Source organism: Oncorhynchus mykiss, chromosome 7 (assembly GCF_057628025.1).
Source record: "Oncorhynchus mykiss isolate SJ-2025 chromosome 7, ASM5762802v1, whole genome shotgun sequence".
In the NCBI taxonomy this organism is placed as follows: domain Eukaryota; kingdom Metazoa; phylum Chordata; class Actinopteri; order Salmoniformes; family Salmonidae; genus Oncorhynchus; species Oncorhynchus mykiss.
Window position 1 is genome coordinate 57,822,914 of NC_143028.1, and position 22,864 is coordinate 57,845,777.

A 22,864-nucleotide genomic window follows, 5' to 3' on the forward strand; every position below is an offset into this window, starting at 1 on the left:
GCAAATGGGATGGCATGTCGCTGCAGAATGCTGTGGTAGCCATGCTGGTTAAGTGTGCCTTGAACTCTAAATAAATCACTGACTGTGTCACCAGCAAAGCACCCCCACACATCACAATTCCTCCACCATGCTTCACGGTGGGAACCACACATGCGGAGATCATCCATTCACCTACTCTGCGTCACTTCGGTGTAGAATATATGTTTTCAAAAACAGTCACCTTTTTCACATTTTATTTTGAAATCGAGTCTCAATACGTTTGATTTGTTTGAAGATTTGTTGGAGAATGTGAGTTGAGTTTATTGAAGTATTTACTTTAAAGAACGTCCTTACCGCTAAAGCTAGCAGCATGGTCAATCTGGCGTCTGCACTGGCAGTACAGCATTTACTGCATAAGTCAGGGCATTCATACTTCTTGCACTTTGTCTGTTGTTAACGAATGTAGTTAGTGTTTATACAGAACATAGCTCCCCCACCTACCGTCAACCAATCAAGTCAATGGAGAGTTATACGGGGCCTGCAACCGGATTCAGGTTGTCAGTCAATCTACCAGGGTATTTACAAACAGCACAGGAATAAAATCATCAACAAGTATTGATCACATCTTTACTAATGTTGTAGAAATTTGCTTTAAATCAGTATTCAATCCATAGGATGTAGTGATCACAATATAATCAAATCAAAGTTTATTTGTCACGTGCGCCGAATATAACAGGTTTCACCTTACAGTGAAATACTTACTTAAAGGCCCTAACCAATAGTGCAGAAAAGTATTAGGTGAACAATAGGTAAGTAAAGAAATAAAACAACAGTAAAAAGACAGGCTATATACAGTAGCGAGGCTATAAAAGTAGCGAGGCTACATACAGACACCGGTTAGTTAGGCTGATTGAGGTAGTATGTACATGTAGATGTGGTTAAAGTGACTATGCATATATGATGAACAGAGAGTAGCAGCAGCGTAAAAGAGGGGTTGGCGGGTGGTGGGGGGGCGGGACACAATGCAGATAGCCCAGTTAGCCAATGTGCGGGAGCAGTGGTTGATCGGCCCATTTGAGGTAGTATGTACATGAATGTATAGTTAAAGTGACCATGCATATATGATAAACAGAGAGTAGCAGCAGCGTAAAAAGAGGGGTTGGGGGGGGCACACAATGCAAATAGTCCGGGTAGGCATTTGATTACCAGTTCAGGAATCTTATGGCTTCGGGATAAAAACTGTTGAGAAGTATTTTTGTCCTAGACTTGACACTCCGGTACCGCTTGTCATGTGGTAGTAGAGAGAACAGTCTATGATTGGGGTGGCAGGGGTCTTTGACAATTTTTAGGGCCTTCCTCTGACACCGTCTGGTGTAAAGGTCCTGGATGGCAGGCAGCTTAGCCCCAGTGATGTACTGGGCCACACTACCCTCTATAGTGCCTTGCGGTCAGAGGCCGAGCAATTGCTCTGCCAGGCATTGATGCAACCCGTCAGGATGCTCTCGATGTTGCAGCTGTAGAACCTTTTGAGGATCTCAGGACCCATGCCAAATCTTTTTAGTTTCCTGAGGGGGAATAGGCTATATCGTGTCCTCTTCACGACTGTCTTGGTGTGTTTGGACCATTCTAGTTTGTTGTTGATGTGAAGAGAATTGGGGCGTGCTCGGTCCTCCTTTTCCTGTAGTCCACAATCATCTCCTTAGTCTTGGTTATGTTGAGTTGTTATTCTGGCACCATCCGGCCAGGTCTCCGACCTCCTCCCTATAGGATAAAGATTTACTTTAATGGAAGCCTCTCAAACAAAATCCAGGTAGAATCAGAAATTCCCCAGGGTAGTTGTTTAGGCAGCTTACTTTTTTCAATCTTTGAGTAAAGCCAGTGTGTCTATGTATACGGATGACTGAGCACTATGCACGTCAGCTACTGAAATGCTACTGAAATGCTACTGAAATGCTACTGAAATGACTGCAACACTTAAGAGCGGAATGGGTAGCAAGTGTAACGGATGTGAAACGGCTAGCTTAGTTAGCGTGGGCGCTAAATAGCGTTTCAATCAGTGACGTCACTTGCTCTGAGACCTTGAAGTAGTAGTTCCCCTTGCTCTGCAAGGGCCGCGGCTTTTGTGGCGCGATGGGTAACGATGCTTCGAGGGTGACTGTTGATGTGTGCAGAAGGTCCCTAGTTCGCGCCCGGGTATGGGCGAGGGGACGGTCTAAATTTGTACTGTTACACAAGGAATAAGTTAGTCCTAAATATTGTCAAAACAAAAAGCATTGTATTTGGGACAAATCATTCACAGTGTGGCCAGGTGTCACAAAGAGGGACTTAGGAAAATTGCAGTTGGCTCAGAACAGGGCAGCCGGCTGGCCCTTAAAAGTACACAGAGAGCTAACATTAGTGACATGCATGACAATCTCTCATGGCTCAAAGTGAAGAGAGAGGTACTTCATCACTACTTGTTTTTGTAAGAAGTGTTGACATGCTGAATGCACCAAGGTGTCTGGTTAAACTACTAGCACACAGTTTGGACACCCATTCATACCCCACAAGATATGTCACCAGAGGTCTCTTCACAGTCCCCAAATCCAGAACAGACTACGGGAAGCACACAGTACTACATAAGGCCATGACTACATGGAACTCTATTCCACATCAGGTGACTAATGCAAGCAGTAGAATCAGATTTTAAAAACAGGTAAAATATACACCTTATGGAACAACGAGGACTGTGAAGAGACACACACAACAGTACAGACACACCTACACATGCATTGTGATATTGTTGTATGGTGGTATCAAACATTTTGTATTGTAGATGTGTAGTGGTGTAATACTGTTACATGATGTACTGTTTTATCTTTTGTTTTATATGTAATGTAAATGCTTTAATATGTTTGGACCTAAGGAAGAGTTACTGAGTTGGAGTCCACTGAAGCCCTTGTTCCACCTAAAAACACTAGATGGCAGTGTATCTCAACACAACCTCACTTTATCACTAAGCCATCATGGCCCTAGTGGGTGCAGTGAGACAACACCCCAAAGACTATCCTTGTCATATAACAGAATAAAGGCGTGGTCCCTTTGGAGAGATTGTTGGTGTTCAAGTGCAGTTACTATCCGTCCCAGCATATTCCCCACATTGCAATTTTAGATATAACCATTAGCTTCTCAGATTGATCTAACATGTATACATCCTTTGAAATAAAACACATTACTTCACAGATGTAATGTCATTATCTTTTCTGTAAATCCGTGTTTTTTGGGGGTATGGATGTCTGTCCAGGCGATGCCCGACTCTCAGAGCTCGGTAGAGTATGTAGGGGTTTATGAGCCGACCACTGACTAGTAATTTTATGCAGGCAGTGAATGAGACTGCTCTAATAAAGGGCTGTGAGGTGGCTATAACCGAGTGAGCATGGGGTTGGGGGGAGGGAGAGGGGGATGGTGAAGGTATGCTGGTAGTCTTGGTTTTCTGTTACAAGAGAGAAAGGGAGAGAGTGTGTTGTTATACATCTAAGTAAGATACCAGTATCTCCACAGGTTTTGGCGGCCTCCTGGGACTGCTTTTCCCGACTAATCCAGACTTCTTACATGAATGTTCATGGGGATTATGTGTAGTATGCACATTACACTCTAGAAGGTTCAGTAGATTTTCACACTTCTCTTTCTATGAGTTGTGTTTTTTGAGGCTGTAATAAATTGTTTGGATAGATACTTCTATTAGTTTCATGTGCACAGGGACCTGTGTGTGTGACATTATCACAGCTTGCATGGGAACACTGGGTTGAGCCTCACATGGTTCACAGGTTAACTTTGCAACTCATGAAGCACAATGGATTTTTCATGCAATGCACTTTTAGCTCACTTAAGGGGGATTTCCGACCCGAGTTAAGAGCATCATGAATGGAATGGAATTCCCTTTTCATGCACTTCTCTCTTTGCATATTCTGACCTTGAATATATATATATATACATACATATTCATATATTTATGTATTTGTTTGTTTTTCACCTTTATTTAACCAGGTAGGCCAGTTGAGAACAAGTTCTCATTTATTTGTATTTAATTTTTTTATCTTACCTTTATTTAACTAGGCAAGTCAGTTAAGAACAAATTCTTATTTTCAATGACGGCCTAGGAACAGTGGGTTAACTGCCTTGTTCAGGGGCAGAACGACAGATTGCTGCCTTGTCAGCTCATGGATTTGATTTACAACTGCGACCTGGCCAAGATAAAGCAAAGCAGTGCGACACAAACAACACAGAGTTACACATGGAAGAAACAAACGTACAGTCAATAACACAATTGAAAAATTATATATAGATGTGCAGAAGATGAATGTGCAAGTAGAGGTACTGGGGTGCAAAGGAGTAAACAATTAAAAATAACAATACGGGGATGAGGTAGTTGGGTGGGCTGTTTACAGATGGGCTATGTACAGGTGCAATGATCTGTAAACTGCTCTGACAGCTGATGCTTGAAGTTAGTGAGGGAGATATGAGTCTCCATATAAGCATGACAATAGCATGCTATGCACTTGCTATTCGTTTGGGGTGGAGATCAAAGGAATTAAGGTGTGGCGAAGGTGTGTCGACCGATACGCTGTATTCTGACTAACTTAATGTCCTCATAATTCCAGGACATTTATGTGCGATGAAACAATTAATAAACTTGAGCAACCTGTCAGTTTCAAGTGGAACAACATCTACTTTATTTTCAGATAGAAATAACACCATTTTCCATAGTGAAGTTGATGAATTGCTGGCCTTATAACATGCAAGGATGACATTTGGAGACCCAAGCTATATGCTTCTGTAGCCATGCGCAAATGACAGTATAGCCAACACAATCTCACACTCAATCATGCAAATATGTATTTCAGCAGATTTCATGCTTTCTTGTGTGTGTTTTTGTTTGGCTTAATTTGTGTGAATTATTTAACTGAATTCTTAGGAAATTCTTAGGAAAAGACACATTTTTATGATGTAATTTACAGGAAAATATTTTTTTTGGGGGGAAACTTTGGAACAATCTTTTGAAAGTTATTGGAGCAATGCATTTTGGGCAATGGTGATCTACACCGCCTTTTTCTGTGTCCCACATTTACACTACCGGTCAAAAGTTTAAGAACACCTACTCATTGAAGTTTTTATTTATTTTTACTATTTTTTATTTTAAATCAAAATACACTGCTCAAAAAAATGATCCAACTTTGATGTAATGTCCTTAAAACAAGTCAAAATGAGGCTCAGTAGTGTGTGTGGCCTCCACGTGCCTGTATGACCTCCCTACAACGCCTGGGCATGCTCCTGATGAGGTGGCAGATGGTCTCCTGAGGGATCTCCTCCCAGACCTGGACTAAAGCATCCGCCAGCTCCTCGACAGTCTATGGTGCAACGTGGCGTTGGTGGATGGAGCGAGACATGATGTCCCAGATGTGCTCAATTGGATTCAGGTCTGGGGAACGGGCGGGCCAGTCCATAGCATCAATGCCTTCCTCTTGCAGGAACTGCTGACACACTCCAGCCACATGAGATCTAGCATTGTCTTGCATTAGGAGGAACCCAGGGCCAACCGCACCAGCATATGGTCTCACAAGGGGTCTAAGGATCTCATCTCGGTACCTAATGGCAGTCAGGCTACCTCTGGCGAGCACATGGAGGCCCCCCAAAGAAATGCCACCCCACACCATGACTGACCCACCACCAAACCGGTCATGCTGGAGGATGTTGCAGGCAGCAGAACGTTCTCCACGGCGTCTCCAGACTCTGTCACGTCTGTCACATGTGCTCAGTGTGAACCTGCTTTCATCTGTGAAGAGCACAGGGTGCCAGTGGCGAATTTGCCAATCTTGGTGTTCTCTGGCAAATGCCAAACGTCCTGCACGGTGTTGGGCTGTACGCACAACCCCCACCTGTGGACGTCGGGCCCTCATACCACCCTCATGGAGTCTGTTTCTGACCGTTTGAGCAGACACATGCACATTTGTGGCCTGCTGGAGGTCATTTTGCAGGGCTCTGGCAGTGCTCCTCCTGCTCCTCCTTGCACAAAGGCGGAGGTAGCAGTCCTGCTGCTGGGTTGTTGCCCTCCTACGGCCTCCTCCACGTTTTCTGATGTACTGGCCGGTCTCCTGGTAGCGCCTCCATGCTCTGGACACTATGCTGACAGACACAGCAAACCTTCTTGCCACAGCTCGCATTGATGTGCCATCCTGGATGAGCTGCACTACCTGAGCCACTTGTGTGGGTTGTAGACTCCGTCTCATGCTACCACTAGAGTGAAAGCACCGCCAGCATTCAAAAGTGACCAAAACATCAGCCAGGAAGCATAGGAACTGAGAAGTGATCTGTGGTCACCACCTGCAGAACCACTCCTTTATTGTGGGTGTCTTGCTAATTGCCTATAATTTCCACCTGTTGTCTATTCCATTTGCACAACAGCATGTGAAATTTATTGTCAATCAGTGTTGCTTCCTGAGTGGACAGTTTGATTTCACAGAAGTGTGATTGACTTGGAGTTACATTGTGTTGTTTAAGTGTTCCCTTTATTTTTTTGAGCAGTGTATATAGATTATTCAATTTCCTTGACGACAGCTTTGCACACTCTTGGCATTCTCTCAACCAGCTTCACCTGGAACGCTTTACCAACTGTCTTGAAGGAGTTCCCACATATGCTGAGCACTTGTTGGCTGCTTTTCCTTCACTCTGCAGTCCGACTCATCCCAAACCATCTCAATTTGGTTGAGGTCGGGGGATTGTGGAGGCCAGGTCATCTGATGAAGCACTCCATCACTCTCCTTCTTGGTCAAATAGCCCTTACATTGCCTGGAGGTGTGTTGGGTCATTGTCATGTTGAAAAACAAATGATAGTCCCACTAAGCCCAAACCAGATGTGATGGCGTATCACTGGAGAATGCTGTGGTAGTAGAGTTGCAAGGGGTCGGAAACTTTTCGGGAAATTTCCGGAAATTTTCCATGGGAAGTTAAGCCTTGGAATTTGGGGAATTTTGCTTAAATTCATCATAAAAGTTAGCTTATAACAGTGAACCATTTTTGTGGGATACACATAAGGCAATTCTAGGTCTTGTGGCATATTTTGGTTAAACTATCCCCAATTCAATGGAATTGCAACCCTCTGCATGCACAGTGCATTCTTCCATCACATGTGCAGGGCACTCTTCCATCACATGAACAGCTGATTCTCAAGATCTTGCACACTAATGAGATGCTATTGAGCCCACACTACTACACTGTCTGAGCCAAGGACTACATGATCTAATTACAATACTGGGTGGGGTGAATATATTTTATATGACAAACATGAATTTTTGTTAACTAGTAAGTAGTAGCCTATAGCAAAGTATGTTTAAATAATTTCTAACTTGTTAACAATTTCTGCTAGTTCGTTTTTGCTAGCTGAGGAGTGTTAATTCACCTGTTTCCATACACTTTTCATTTTAAAACATGTATCTTACAAAGGAGTTGTTTAATCTAACTGCTTAACTATTTATCTGTACATTGAATTGTATTTGTTTTTTTTTACCATTCTTTATCTAATCTTTACAGGATAATGCCACGGGTTCTATCTGATGTGTGGAGACATTTTACTGCAGCTAATGTAGAAGGGAAAGCGGTGTAAATGTGCAAATACTGTGCCAAATCATACAGTTGAAGTCGGGAAGTTTACATACAACCTACCCAAATATATTTAAACTCAGTTTGTCACAATTCCTGACATTTGATCCTTGTAAATATTGCCTGTTAAGGTCAGTTAAGATCACAAATTTATTTTTAGAATGTGTAATGTCAGAATAATAGTAGAGAGAATTATTTTTTCAGCTTTTATTTCTTTCATCACATTCCCAGTGGGTCAAAAGTTTACATACACTCAAATAGTATTTGGTAACATTGCCTTTAAATTGTTTAACTTGGGTCAAACATTTCAGGTAGCCTTCCACATTCCTCCCACAATAAGTAGGGTGAATTTTGGACCATTCCTCCTGACAGAGCTGGTGTAACTGAGTCAGGTTTGTAGGCCTCCTTGCTCGCACATGCTTTTTCAGTTCTAACCACAATTTTTTTTTAGGATTAAGGTCAGGGCTTTGTGATGGCCACTCCAATACCTTGACTTTGTTGTCCTTAAGCCATTTTGCCACAACTTTGGAAGTATGCTTGGGGTCATTGTCCATTTTGAAGACCCATTTGCGACCAAGCTTTAACTTCCTGACTGTCTTGAGATGTTGCTTCAATATATCCACATAATTTTTCTTTGTCATGATGCCATCTATTTTGTGAAGTGCACCAGTCCCTCCTGCAGTAAAGCACCCCCACAACATGATGCTGCCACCCCCGTGCGTCACGGTTGGGATGGTGTTCTCTGGCTTGCAAGCCTCCCCCTTTTTCCTCCAAACATAACTAATGTCATTATGGACAAACAGTTCAATTTTTGTTTCATCAGACCAGAGGACATTTCTCCAAAAAGTACAATCTTTGTCCTCATGTGCAGTTGCAAACCATAGTCTGGCTTTTTATGGCGGTCTTGGAGCAGTGGCTTCTTCCTTGCTGAGCGGCCTTTCAGGTTATGTCGATGGAGAACTCGTTTTACTGTGGATATAGATACTTTTGTACCTGTTTCCTCCAGCATCTTCACAAGGTCCTTTGCTGTTGTTCTGGGATTGATTTGCACTTTTGGCACGAAAGTATGTTGATCTCTAGGAGACAGAACGCGTCTCCTTCCTGAGCGGTATGACAGCTGCATGGTCCCATGGTGTTTATACTTGTGTACTATTGTTTGTACAGATGAACGTGGTACCTTCAGGCATTTGGAAATTGCTCCCAAGGATGAACCGGACTTGTGGAGTTATACAAATTTTTTTCTGAGGTCTTGGCTGATTTCTTTTGATTTTCCCATGATGTCAAGCAAAGAAGCACTGAGTTTGAAGGTAGGCCTTGAAATACATCCACAGGTACACCTCCAAACTCAAATGATGTCAATTAGCCTATCAGAAGCTTGTAAAGCCATGACATCCTTTTCTGGAATTTTGCAACATGTTTAAATTCACAGTCAACTTAGTGTTTGTAAACTTCCGACCCACTGGAATTGTGATACAGAGAATTATAATTGAATTTATCTGTCTGTAAACAAATGTTGGAAAAATGACTTGTGTCATGCACAAGGCAGATAGATGTCCTAACTGACTTGCCAAAACTATAGTTTGTAAAACAAGAAATTTGTGGTTGATGAGTGGTTGAATAATTCGTTTTAATGACTCCAACCTAAGTGTATGTAAACTTCCCACTTCAGCTGTATGTGGGAACTTATTCATTACTGTTGGAATACCATTCGTCATGAAGCTGGTTGAGAGAATGCCAAGATTGTACAAAGCTGTCATCAAGGCAAAGGGTGGCTACTTTGAATAATCATTTTTTGTTACTACATGATTCCATATGTGTTATTTCATAGTTTTGATGTCTTCACTACTACTCTACAATGTAGAAAATAGTAAAAATAAAGGAAAACCCTTGAATGAGTAGGTGTGTGCTAACTTTTGACTGGTATTGTAAATAAATGTGGGACACAAAGAAAAGGCAGTGTTGAACACCATTGCCGATCATGCTCTTATAACTTTCAAAAGATTGTTTTCGAAGTTTGTCCCCCAAAAATATATTTTCCTATGAAGGAATTTGCACAAAAAAAAAAAAAATTTGCACCTTTTCTACAAATATTTGTGTCTTTTCACACGAATTAAGCCACAAAAAACGCACAAAATGCACAAAATGTACAAAATTTGCACAAATTGAATGTGAGATTGTTTTGCAACATCACCAAACCTGCTGAGTTATTTATGATTTCTTGAATGTTTTAATTATATGCCCGGACTTTACACTGTATTCTTAAACATTTGTATCATGTTAAATATTAGCCAATGTTGGTAACCACCGTCAATTATACCCACATACATTTATATCTGTCACTTTAGTGTTAGTTTCCTTACATTTGGCATGATTCCATTACATAGTTACTTTACCTTTCTTTTCTCTGTCATGTCCATGTGGTTGTTCATGAGGATCACTAGCATTAGCGGATCATATTAGGCTACCGTATTACAAGTTGTGCAAAAATTTGGGACATGTAGTCTATTTGAGTCATTATGGAACTCAGACCACACTTAGCAGGTTAAACCTGGAGCCTGGCGCACTGTTCACAGTGACTGGACAGTTGTCATCACAGTTGCATGATTAGTGAGGATTATTAGGGTAGATTTATAGGACTACTGTTCAAACCCTATTGTACAATTTTCTCACCTTCCAATATTTCATGCATTGAACAATGTAACATGTGAATCAAACTACTGTATTTTTTATTCACCAATATATTTTGGGTGTAAAGACTTTTCAAACTTGTTTTTTGTATTATTCATAAATACTTTCCTAACCCTAATCCGAGTATATTTTTTATCAACCAATTGGTGCTAAAAAGGAGACAAATATGTGTATTTAGGCCTACATGACTTTCTGTCATTGATCCATAATATTCTGAATTGTTTCCACTATATATTCTAATGAGTCTGTCGAGAAAATTCAAATGAAAGGTTCACCACATTTCCAGGGATGGCTTTAGGTACCGAAAACTGCTGTTCAACCCTATTGAATGAAAACTCCACCAGAAAATGTATTGGGCAGCAAGTGGGAGGGTTTTAGCAGTTGAATTACATTTATTCAGCGTGCACAAGGGAACCACTCCTGCAAAGCCCAAATACTGAGAAGTGTGTAGGAAAGGCGTGCGTAGCAAGTTGTACATATCCTAAGTCTGAGTCAGGCCCCACACACACCAGCCAGGTCACCCACGATACATGTCAGCATTCGACATCCATCCATGTCTGAGGACATTGGGAGATAACGGAAGCCGGCCACTAGGGGGCAACAATGAGCGCTGTTACCTTCAAGTAGGTTTCGGTTTTGATAGGGCATTGTGGGACTGGGATGGCATCTGCCTCTGATTCCAAATGTTGCAAGTTCGAATCCAGCAATGGAAAGTAGTTTTTGAGATTTTAGTTTTAAACCTATCCCAAACCTTAACCCTTACCTTAATTAACCATTCAGATGTAATTCCTAACCTTAAGATTTCAGAATTAATGCCTAAACTTAACCCTAACCTTAAAAATGCTGCTATTAATGCCTAGACTTAACCTTAAACACTTCAAAATTTGACGTTTGTAACAACTTCGAAATTTGAAGTTTGTGAAATGTGGATGAATGTCTAATTCTGATTTAAGACTATGAGAGCTAGTTGCACACACGCACACATTTGGTAGAGGCATTGCTGGAGGTCCACCCTTTGTCTCCAGAGGAGGAGATGACATTCAGATCTGGTCTACCAATCAGCATAGTCCAAGCCCCTGTCTCTACCTCACGCCCACCACTCGTCCTGCTATGGGGGGGAAAATGTGCACAACCAGTGGTCATTTTAACACTCCTTTTGGGAGTCATAGTAGTCATCGATTAGCTGCCTGTGACAGAGAACCTACCCTTACCTGATAACCTGAGTGGAAACCATTGGCATGTGTCATTAATTGCAGTGTTAATCTTGAGGCTCAAATCACTGTGTAGGTTGTAAGCTGTGTGTGTTAATTGATTGGGGAAGAATGATGTAGTAAATCATTCCAAGAAGGAGCATTGATGAAAATGGTATTCGAGTTGAATTTCAAGTTATTGGTTGAGTTACTATACGTCTCTGGATTGATATATCCATTGATAATTAGAAGATTGGAATGTCAGAGTGTTGGTGGAGGTCATGATTAGAATCCATAGGGTCAAGGTTATTAAGAAAGTATCAAATGAAGGTGGGGTGGGGAGAGAGGACGACCAGGGTATATTATAGAGGGAAGGTGGTGGGGATATAGGAGAGAGGATGAGGGGGAAATTTGATGGGGTTGTTCATAAAAGACGGAATAAATCAACCCTGGATGTCAAGGAGAGATGGAGAGGAAAGGAGAGGGGAGTGAGAACAAGATAGGGTGTAGGCAAAATGGTGACTGACAGCAAGCTGCTAGCCCAGGCCGAGGTGGGGGACAGGGGCAGTAGAACCGTATGTAGTGTATTAATGCTAAGGAGATAATAACTGTCTGTGTGAGAGAGGGGAGGAGAGCAAGGGCAGAAGACTGAATGATGACAGAGAATGGGGAGTAGAAGGCAAGGAAAACAAAGGAAAGAGAAAGCTACTGAGAGATTTAAATGTGGTAGAGAGATGGAGGGAGAGGTATGGGCAGCATCGGTACTGAGAAAGATAGAGGGAGGGAGAGAGTGGAGGGAGGGAGTGGAATGGAATGGAGAAATAGAGATGAGGGTAGTTAGCATGCAGGGCTGAGCTGCCCCATCTGCTTAGCCCAGCGGTCCTTGTCGTATAACTGTCACTGGGCCGCGGGCTGCATAAAGAATGTCCTGGATTTGATGTAATTCCACAAAATTAATGATAGCTTTATGCTCGATGGGCCGAGAGGGAATGATTAGTGTTATATCGTCCATCTGATCCACTTCTGATCCTGGGATGAGCAGTGGATGGCAGGTAGGAGGGAGGTGGAGAACCCCCCCCCCCTTTTGGGCCGGGCAGTCACAAGGGCACCCTACGCCCCCTCACACATACACTTTCCTCAAATCCATTCCATATTTCTCTCAAAAACACCCAGGAGAGGACTGAGACATATGCGGTTGTCCTTACTCAACAGGCTCGGCGTGGCTGTCTGCAGCATCATTTTTTACAATTAGATATGGAACAGAATACTGTTCAAGTTCTAAATGAAGTTTGATGAAGGTTGTCACTAGGTTTTGAGATAGTAAGTCGGTGGTACACCCATACATACACAGAGAGCACAAGGCAACAGGAGAAAACAACTACCACAGGGATGCTATATTTTATTTCCAAAATCATCACCATGCGGATCACTGTTTTAAGTGTCTGTGCTTTTAGTATGCACAGTGTGAATTGATCCCAACTTTGGCGGTAGAAGGTGTTTATCCCTTGAAGGACTCAAATTCCTCTCTGGCCCTTAAAAAGCAGCAGCAGCCGCAAGCCCCAACCCCCACCCCTTCCCACCAAGACAGCAGAGTTTACAAGCAGGCAGGCAGGGGCATTCCTCTTTACAGCTCAACCCCAGGCTCTCAGTGATCCGTCTGCATTAAAATCGAACCCCTGTCTAATCTGTGTGAAGACAGCAGATGTAAATGATGCCCGGGCTCAGGGCTGCCCCCGGTCCTGATGGGTGCGATACTACTCTATTAGACATTAACAGGCTACAAAGTTGCCCAAATATAGCCAAGTAACTGAGACACTGCAGTAATTGATGGGCTCAGAGAGACACGCTAGTGTCAAAGCTCTTTCGACAGGAAATCAATTGTTTCTCATCTTCACTTGCGAAGTGCAAGATTAAGAGAACAGCTGAGAGGATGGTACAAGGATACTACATTCTATCCTTTGCTACCTGCATGACCGAAGGCAACGCCAGCGACGAAAAGAGGAAGGAAAGGGGGACTCCTAGGCTAAAAACGATGGGCTACACATCCTCCCCTTCCTAGTATCCTGATGGCTATTGTCCAATCACTGGAAAATAAACTTTGTGAACTCAGAGCAAGGCTTCAATCGCAGAGGGACATCAGGGAATGCTGTGTCTTTAGTTTTACAGAGACATGGCTTACGGACAATTCATTCGACTCTGCTATTTAACCAAGCGGCTTTACATTTTCAGGATGGATCGTACGGTGGCTTCTGGTAAGATTATGGGGGAGGTGTATCTTTCCTTATCAACAATACCTGGTGTACCGAACTTGAAAACATGTTGAGCTTCTGTTCACATGACCTGAAGTTTCTGATGCTAAAATACAAACCCCATTATATGCCGAGGGAATTCGTGTGTGTTATTATCACAGCTGTGTACATTCCGCCACAAGCAAACATCAAGGCGACACTCAGCAAACTGTGCAAGAACATTAGCCAGCAATAATCTTCTCACCCTAAAGCGGTCTTTAATGTCGCGGGAGATTTTAACCAAGTCAATTTAAAACAAATTATTCCAAAAGTATCACCAACATATATCTTGCCCCACTAGATGAAACAACATGTTGGACCATGTGTACACAAACATCCGTGACGCGTACAAAGCCATCCCCCGCCCCCACTTTGGGCCAATAAGATCACATCTCTCTGTTCCCACTCCCCGCCAACAATCAGCAACTCAAGAGGGAGTCCCCAACACAGAGAATAGTGAGGCACTGGACTCAATACTGAAGGACTGTTTTGAGAATACTGACTGGAGTATGTTCATAGATTCAGCCACCCAGAACTCATCTATCAATCTTGAGGAATATATAGTACATTGTCAGTCACAGGCTTCATTAGCAAATGTGTTGATGTTGTACCCACAGTAACAATCCGGACAGACCCCAATGAAAAACCCTGAATGAAAAGATAAATCTGTACCATGCTAAAAGCCCATACTGCAGCATTCAATGTAAGAAGAATGGCAAGGACTAAGCCTCCCTCCCAGATGAGCTTAACACATTCTATGCTCGCTTTGAGACAGACAATACCTAACCATCCAGAAAGCCTCTCGCTGCTCTGGACGACCAGGTGTTTTTGATCTCCAAGGCTTACGTCAGGAAAACTCTCAAAAGAGTGAATATTCACGAAGACACTGGCCCAGATGGCATCCTCAGAGTGTGCGATGACCAGCTGACCGGGCGTCTTCTCGGACATCTTCAACCTGTCCCTGTCCCAGGCTGTAGTCCCCACTCATTTCAAGGAGACCACCATCGTCTCAGTGACTATCTCCCCATTGCACTTATCCCTGTCATCATGAAGTGCTTGAGAGGCTGGTCATGGCCCACATCAAAGCCAGCATGCCAGGCACACTGGACCTATTCCAATTTGACTATCGATCCAACAGATCCATGGAAGATATTATTTCCTTTGCTATTCAAACGGCCCAAACACGTCTGGACAAGAGGAACACCTATGTGAGAATGCTGTTCATTGACAACAGTTCAGCATTCAACACTATTGTTCCCTCCAAGCTCGTCACCAAGCTCAGAGCCCTGGGTCTGGACTATACCCTCTGAAACTGGATCATGGGCTTCCTGATGGGCTGACCACAGGCTGTGAGGATTGGCAACAACATCTCCTCCAATCTCACTTTTAACACAGGGGGCCAGCAGGGGTGTGTCCTCCCTGTTCACCCACGACTTTGTGGCTTTGCACGACACCAACTCCATCATCAAGTTTGCTGATGACACCACGGTTGTAGGCCTGATAACCAACAATGACGAGTCAGTCTATAGGGAGGATGTAAGTGAACTGTCGGGCACCTCTCCCTTAACATCAGTAAAACAAAGGAGTTGATTGTTGACTTCAGGAAGCAGAGGAGGGAACATACCCCGATCCACATCAACACGCCTGCTGTAGAGAGAGTCAGCAGTTTTAAGTTCCTCGGCGTCCACATCACCGATGACTTACCACTGCACCATCGAGAGCGTCCTGACCGGTTGCATCACAGCCTGATACAGGACTTTCTCCATCCACGATAGCAAGGCCCTCCAGCGGGTGGTGAAGACATCCCAGTACCTCACTGGGGCCGAGTTCCCACCCATCTAGGGTGACTTGAAATGGACCTCACACAGCTCAGCCACGAGCTGCTCACTCTCATACCGTCGAGCCGAGGGTGTTCAAGCATGAGGACTGATACCAACAGGCTCAGAGACGTTCTATCTACAAGCCACCTGCACTGAGTCTCTGGACCTTAGCACACATGCACACACACAGACATATACACATACACACTCATGCTACACACACATCACAACTGCTGCTACCAAACTCGTATTTACGATTGCTAATACTGCACAATTTAAACACTGCCCCCCCAATCCCCTGATACACATGAAAATCTTGGACTATAAATTGTGCCTTCCTGTATGATACTTGTGCTATTTACTCCATATTCGTATTCTTATATTTTCCTATTGTTGTAAGATTGTCGAGAAGGAACCTGCAAGTAAGCATTCCGTTGGAAACTGTATACAATGTGTATCCTGTAAATGTAAGATTTATTTAACTAGGCAAGTCAGTTAAGAACAAATTCTTATTTGCAATGATGGCCTACCGGGGAACATTGGGTTAACTGCCTTGTTCATTGGCAGAACGACCTTGTCAGCTCGGGGATTCAATTCAGCAACCTTTCGGTTACTGGCCCAACGCTCTAACCACTAGGCTACCTGCCGTCCCTAAATAAGACGAATAAAACTTGAAACTGTTGAAAGTTGAAAGGGTGTATTGGTGCCTGTAGCTACCAATGTTCAGTATTTATGTTGTTTCTCTGTTGAATCTGCTCCCTCCGAACCTCCAATTGTAACATAATCATGTTTGTATTGATGTTGTTTAGCTGTGAGGTGGGGAAGGGCCTCAGATGGAGCCATTGTTAGATGGCTTGTTAGATATTGCTGCACTGTCGGAACTAGAAGCACAAGCTTTTTGCTACGCCCGCAATAACATGTGCTAAACACGTGTATGTGACCAATAACATCTGCTAAACACGTGTATGTGACCAGTAAATTTTGATTTGTGTGTGTGCTTCTGTATGTACACATGTGCATAGGTGAGCTGTCTGTTGTTTTCTATTCCATTCTCTATCCTCCTCCCTTAAATATCTTACTGTTGTTGGGCAGTTTTTTTTAATCTAAGCCAATGACCTCTCCCATTGAGAGTAGGGGAGAAATAAAGAAAAACCCTGGAATGAGTAAGGGTGTCAAAACTTTTGACTGGTACTGTATATAAAACACTGTATATAAAAAACTGTATATAAAAAACAAACGTCTTAACCACACAACCAGCTTGTCCAAAAAATTATTATAACTTCCATTTTTTATTAATGCCAATGTAGTTTTAACTTAGGGATACTGGTGCACTTGTAGTCAGAAAAGCCCATTTTTATGGAGGCTCATGAGGAGTTTATTTTATCTCTATATAACTAGGCAAGTCAGTTAAGAACAAACTCTTATTTTAAATTACAGTGGGTTAACTGCCTTGTTCAGGGGCATAAGAACAGAGTTTTAGTTGTCAGCTCAGAGATTCGACCTTGCAGTTACTAGTCCAACGCTCTAACCACTAGGCCGCCCGAAGCTGTCATCAAAGGAAAGGGTGGCTACCTTGAAGAAACGCTGTTTTGTGTTATTTCATGGTTTTGATGTCTTCACTACTATTCTACAATGCAGAAAATAGAACACATTTAGAAAAACCCTTGAATGAGTAGGTGTGTCCAAACTTTTGATTGGTACATATTATATATATTTTAAATGTTTTTATTATTCATTTAATAAAAAAATGTATCCCCATTCTCCAATGAAATACTTTAACTGATACCACAAAAGCAAAATATAACACTCATGACTCCCGAGTGGCGCAGCGGTCTAAGGCACTGCTTGAAGCAGTGCTACGATCCCAGGATGTGTTACTGCCGGCCTTGACCGGGAGACCCATGAGGCGGTGCACAATTGGCCCAGCACTGTCCAAGTTAGAGGTGATTTCCTTGTCCCATTGTGCTTTAACAGTCCAGGCGCATGCACGTTGACACGGTCGCCAGGTGTACAGTGTTTCCTCCGACACATTGGTGCTGCTGACTTCCAGGTTAGGTGAGCAGTGTATCAAGAAGCAGTGCGGCTCTCGACCTTTGCCTCTCCCGAGTCCGTACTGGAGTTGCAGCGATGGGACAAGACTAACTACCAATTGGGGAGAAAAAGGGGTAAAGATAATAATTAGAATTAAATATATATAAGAAGGATTTGTATGCCTTGAGACAATTGAGACATGGATTGTATATGTGTGCCATTCAGAGGGTGAATGGGCAAGACAAAATATTTAAGTGCCTTTGAACTGGGTATGGTAGTAGGTGCCAGGCACACCAGTTTGAGTGTGTCAATAACTCAAATCAAATGTTATTTGTCACATTATTTCACTGGGCAAGTCAGTTAAAAACAAATTCTCATGTACAATGACAGCCTAGGAACAGTGGGTTAACTGCCTTGTTCAGGGGCATAATGACAGAGTTGTACCTTGTCAGCTCGGGGATTCAAACGGCTACTAGTCCAACGCTCTAACCACAAGGTTACCCTGCCGACGAATACAACAGGTGTAGACCTAACCGTGAAATGCTTACTTACAAGCCCTTAACCAACAATGCAGTTCAAGAAATAGAGTTTAGAAAATATTTACTGACTAAACTAAAGTGAAAATAAAAAAAATTATAATAAAGTAACAAGAAAATGACATAACAATAACGAGGTTATATGCAGGGGGGTACTGGTACCGAGTCAATGTGCGGGGGTACAGCTTAGTCCAGGTAATGTGTAAAGTGACTATGCATAGATAATTAACTGTGAGTAGCAGCAGTGTAAAACAAAGGGGGAGGGTCAAAGTAAATAGTCCTGGTAGCCATTTGATTAATCATTCAGCAGTCTTATGGCTTGGGGGTAGAAGCTGTTAAGGAGCCTTTTTGTCCTAGACTTGGCGTTCCGGTACCGTTTGCCGGGCGGTAGCAGTGAGAACAGTCTATGACTTGGGTGACTGGAGTCTTTGACTGCTGGGTTTTTCACGCTAAACAGTTTTCCACGTGTATCAAGAATGGTCCGCCCCACAAAGGACATCCAGCACCCCTTTGGAACGCTTTCGACACCTTGTCGAGTCCATGCCTCGATGAATTGAGGCTGATCTGAGGATAAAAGGGGGTGCAACTCAATATTAGGAAAGCGTTCCTAATATTTTGTACACTCAGTGTATGTTGAGAATGGATGAACGTGCGCGGGTAACCTAGTAATGGAGCCCTTTTGAGTGATTGTTGGACAATAAAATGAAAAAATTAGGAAGGTAATACATTTTAGTTAAATGTTAAATGACAAATCTTTAAGACTCACAGAGATCCTATTTAATTAATATGGATTATATATGTGATTCTACGCGTGCACGTATTGGAGATCCTGTACCGGGAAGTAATGAATTCTACTTTCACCCCTGGATTTGACCTTATGTGAAATTTACCCACTGTGGCCAGTCTCTTTTCAGTAGCCAAGTTAAGAGTCATCCAAGGAAATGTGTAAAAAAGAAAGGCTCTAGTGAAATGGTCTCTAAAAAAACCTCTTAGATACATCTAACATTGGCTGCCGATTGGTTTGGATGTCATACAGTGGGGCAAAAAAGTATTTAGTCAGCCACCAATTGTGCAAGTTCTCACACTTAAAAAAGAGGAGAGAGGCCTGTAATTTTCATCATAGGTACACTTCAACTATGACAGACAAAATGAGGAAAAAAAATCCAGAAAATCACGTTGTAGGATTTTTATCAATTTATTTGCAAATTATGGTGGAAAATAAGTATTTGGTCAATAACAAAAGTTTATCTCAATACTTTGTTATATACCCTTTGTTGGCAATGACAGAGGTCAAACGTTTTCTGTAAGTCTTCACAAGGTATTCACACACTGTGGCTGGTATTTTGGCCCATTCCTCCAACAGCAACAGCCCCAATGATGTTTTGGGGCTGTTGCTGGGCAACATGGACTTTCAACTCCCTCCAAAGATGTTCTATGGGGTTGAGATCTGGAGACTGGCTAGGCCACTCAGGACCTTGAAATGCTTCTTACGAAGCAAATCCTTCGTTGTCCGGGCGGTGTGTTTGGGATCATTGTCATTCTGAAAGACCCAGCCACGTTTCATCTTCAATGCCCTTGCTGATGGAAGGAGGTATTCACTCAAAATCTCACGATACATGGCCCCATTCATTCTTTCCTTTACACGGATCAGTCGTCCTGGTCCTTTTGCAGAAAAACAGCCCCAAAGCATGATGTTTCCACCCCCATGCTTCACAGTAGGTATGGTGTTATTTGGATGCAACTCAGCATTCTTTGTCCTCCAAACACAACGAGTTGAGTTTTTACCAAAAAGTAATATTTTGGTTTCATCTGACCATATGACATTCTCCCAATCTTCTTCTGGATCATCCAAATGCTAGAAAACTTCAGACGGGCTTTGACATGTACTGGCTTAAGCAGGGGGACACGTCTGGCACTGCAGGATTTGAGTCCCTGGCGGCGTAGTGTGTTACTGATGGTAGGCTTTGTTACTTTGGTCCCAGCTCTCTGCAGGTCATTCACTAGGTCCCCCTGTGTGGTTCTGGGATTTTTGCTCAACGTTCTTGTGATCATTTTGACCCCACGGGGTGAGATCTTGCGTGGAGCCCCAGATCGAGGGAGATTATCAGTGGTCTTGTATGTCTTCCATTTCCTAATAATTGCTATAATAATTATTTACAATGACGGCCTACCCCGGCCAAACCAGGACAATGCTGGGCCAATTGTGCGCCGCCCTATGGGACTCTCAATCACAGCCGGATGTGATGCAGCTTCTATGCATGCCTGTCTTACGCTCTTTCCTCCCAGCCTCTTTGTATAATCACAGTTCAAATGGGTGCATGAAATGGATGAAAAGGGAAAACACAAAACACGTGTGCACACACACACATGTACACTCAGGAATTCATATCCCCCATCATCCAAGGTGTCATGGCACTTGGCTTTGTGTGTTCTTGTTACATGCAACAAGATCTCACGGTTTGACATGGTCTGATTTCAGTATTCAACTCTTTTCCAGGTGAGGATAAAGGTAGAGTTTTGACAGTTAAGTTTAGGAATTACACCCATCCACATCCACAACGCACTAGCAAGCCGCGAGCCTACTTGATAATAATGACACTCATCGTTGCCCCTAGTGGCCAGTATTGAAGTCATCTCCCAACTTCCTGGGGACCTGGACGAAGGTCAGATACTGCATTGGATCTGGTGTGATCTAGCTGGAATACCAGAGTCAGGAAGGTTCATTAGAGACAGAGAGCAGAGGTTGCAAGACCAAAGGCTTTATCTATCTGTCAATAGTAATGTCATCCTCTTCTCTATTCTGGAAGACATTATCACCCAGAGTTACTGCAGGGGATGATTGTAGGGTTTAAAATTTAACACGGACCACACATTCTTCTCTGTTTCCCCTTTAAAGGATTCTCCCTCGTAAAATTTCTGTCCTCATACCAAGCATTGGTAAGAAAGCACTGGAAAGAAATAAAAAAAGGACTCTTGAAGTGGACATTGAAAAGTAGAAGAGTGAAGGGAGAGAGTATGTTATGAAGACAAGCCCCTCTGTGTTTTTTTTTGTTCTGTGGGGGTTCATGTGGCTCAGTTTGTATCTGTGTGTATCATAGCACAACGCACACGCACACACAGCTATACTCCGTCCCCCATCCTCCCTTTAGCCCTTATCTGAGAAATAAGCATTTTTACAGAGTATGAGCCGTAAAGAGCAGAGCGGAGCGGCAGATAGGTCGTAAATCTGGCCGTAAAAACGCTGGGCTGTCAGAGGAGCCGTCAGCCATCAATCACAGGCGCTCCGCAACCTGATCAAGGGGAAATAGGTGATAAAAAAACAGCATTTTAGGGAAATTATGTCCAGCCTTCCATTTGCAAAGTGCTGCAGTTGCATGGCACCAGAATCTTAATGACGGAATGGTGCAGGGAGAGAGAGTGTGATAAGTGGGAGAGAGAGGAATAGAGTGTGAGGGAGGGAGGCAAAGGGAGAGATATATACAGGAAGAGTGTATGTAAGAGAACGGATATTATGTGTATTTGCAGAAGAGGAAGTACATGTGTATACGCAAGTTAGAGAAAGGAGACTGAAAAGGGATGGGATGGAAAAGAGCAGAGAGAAATGAATGCAGTGAAATAAATGAGAGAAAATGCAGCTGGGAGAGTCTGGGGTAGAGTTGAGCTAGCATAAATCAAACTGTATAGTCTCATATGTTTCCTCTTTGGCTTTGTAAGCTCCTCGGCTCATCTATTTCCATATTACTAATCTTTTTTAATTTCTCTTCTCCTTTTGTTTGTGTCAATGTAAGTCAAGCCTATAGATTATAGCAGTGATATGATTGTGTAGGTATGAAAAATGCAGGTATGGAGGATGATCAACTAGCATATTGAGAAACATTTTTTACTACTAACCTCTAGCACTCTGGACTTAATGTATGAAATAGCTTTTTTATGAATGACCCTGTTAATGTCTTTTGATTCTGTAATTATTCTTAAATAGAGGGCAACACAAAAAACTCCACTGAGAAACATAGCGAGGGGGAAAGAGTGAGTGAGAGGGCGTGTAGAAGATGTAGTATGTTCAGAAAAGAATAAGAGAATGGGGCCACATCTCTCTGACTGAGCATTGAGGTGACGAATGCAGCCACTGTCTGACCTGTGACTCCCAGCTTAATTGGGCGTTGTTCCTTAATTAATTTGAATTGCCTCTATGCCACTGTCCTGGCACCAGAGATGGTCTTCTGAGTGATGTAATGCTCCTATCAGAGGTGTTGTTTAACACCTGGAATGTGATTCAGACAAAGGGAGATGGAGAGGTGATGGGCAGAGTGGCAATAAAACATATATTTATATGTATGTATATATATATATAAATATATATATATATATATATATATATATATATATATATATATATATATATATTATTTATTTATTTGTTTGTTAGATGGGAGGGCCAATATAGCACTGTGCTTTCCAAGAGTATGATATATTTATATATAACTTAAATGACAACACCTTAAATGTAAACATACACATGTGATCATAGGCTGAAATGAAATAGAGTATATACCCAGGAGTGTTGTTACTTTCTCCCCAATGGTGTAGCCTACATAAGCAAATGTACACAAAATGTATATGTGAGCTTATAGTCCAATGAAGGAGATGTGTTTAAGGTGCTGTATCCACTATCAGAGTAGGATTGTATCTACTATCAG

The 22,864-nt window shown here is 42.6% G+C and overlaps 1 protein-coding gene across 2 annotated transcripts in view; it reads right to left on the reverse strand.

Annotated features, from left to right (window-relative positions):
- The window catches only part of calcoco1b (calcium binding and coiled-coil domain 1b), a 40,041-nt gene that overhangs the window by 12,455 nt on the left and 4,722 nt on the right, over positions 1-22,864 (reverse strand). Inside the window, exon 1 of one of the 2 annotated variants that reach the window (XM_090241428.1) lies at positions 1,186-1,246. The exons of the other annotated variant lie outside the window; for it this stretch is intronic. The gene's annotated coding sequence lies outside the window, so the exon portion shown is untranslated. Of the gene's footprint in view, positions 1-1,185; positions 1,247-22,864 lie in introns of those variants that run through there. 2 annotated transcript variants of the gene reach the window in all.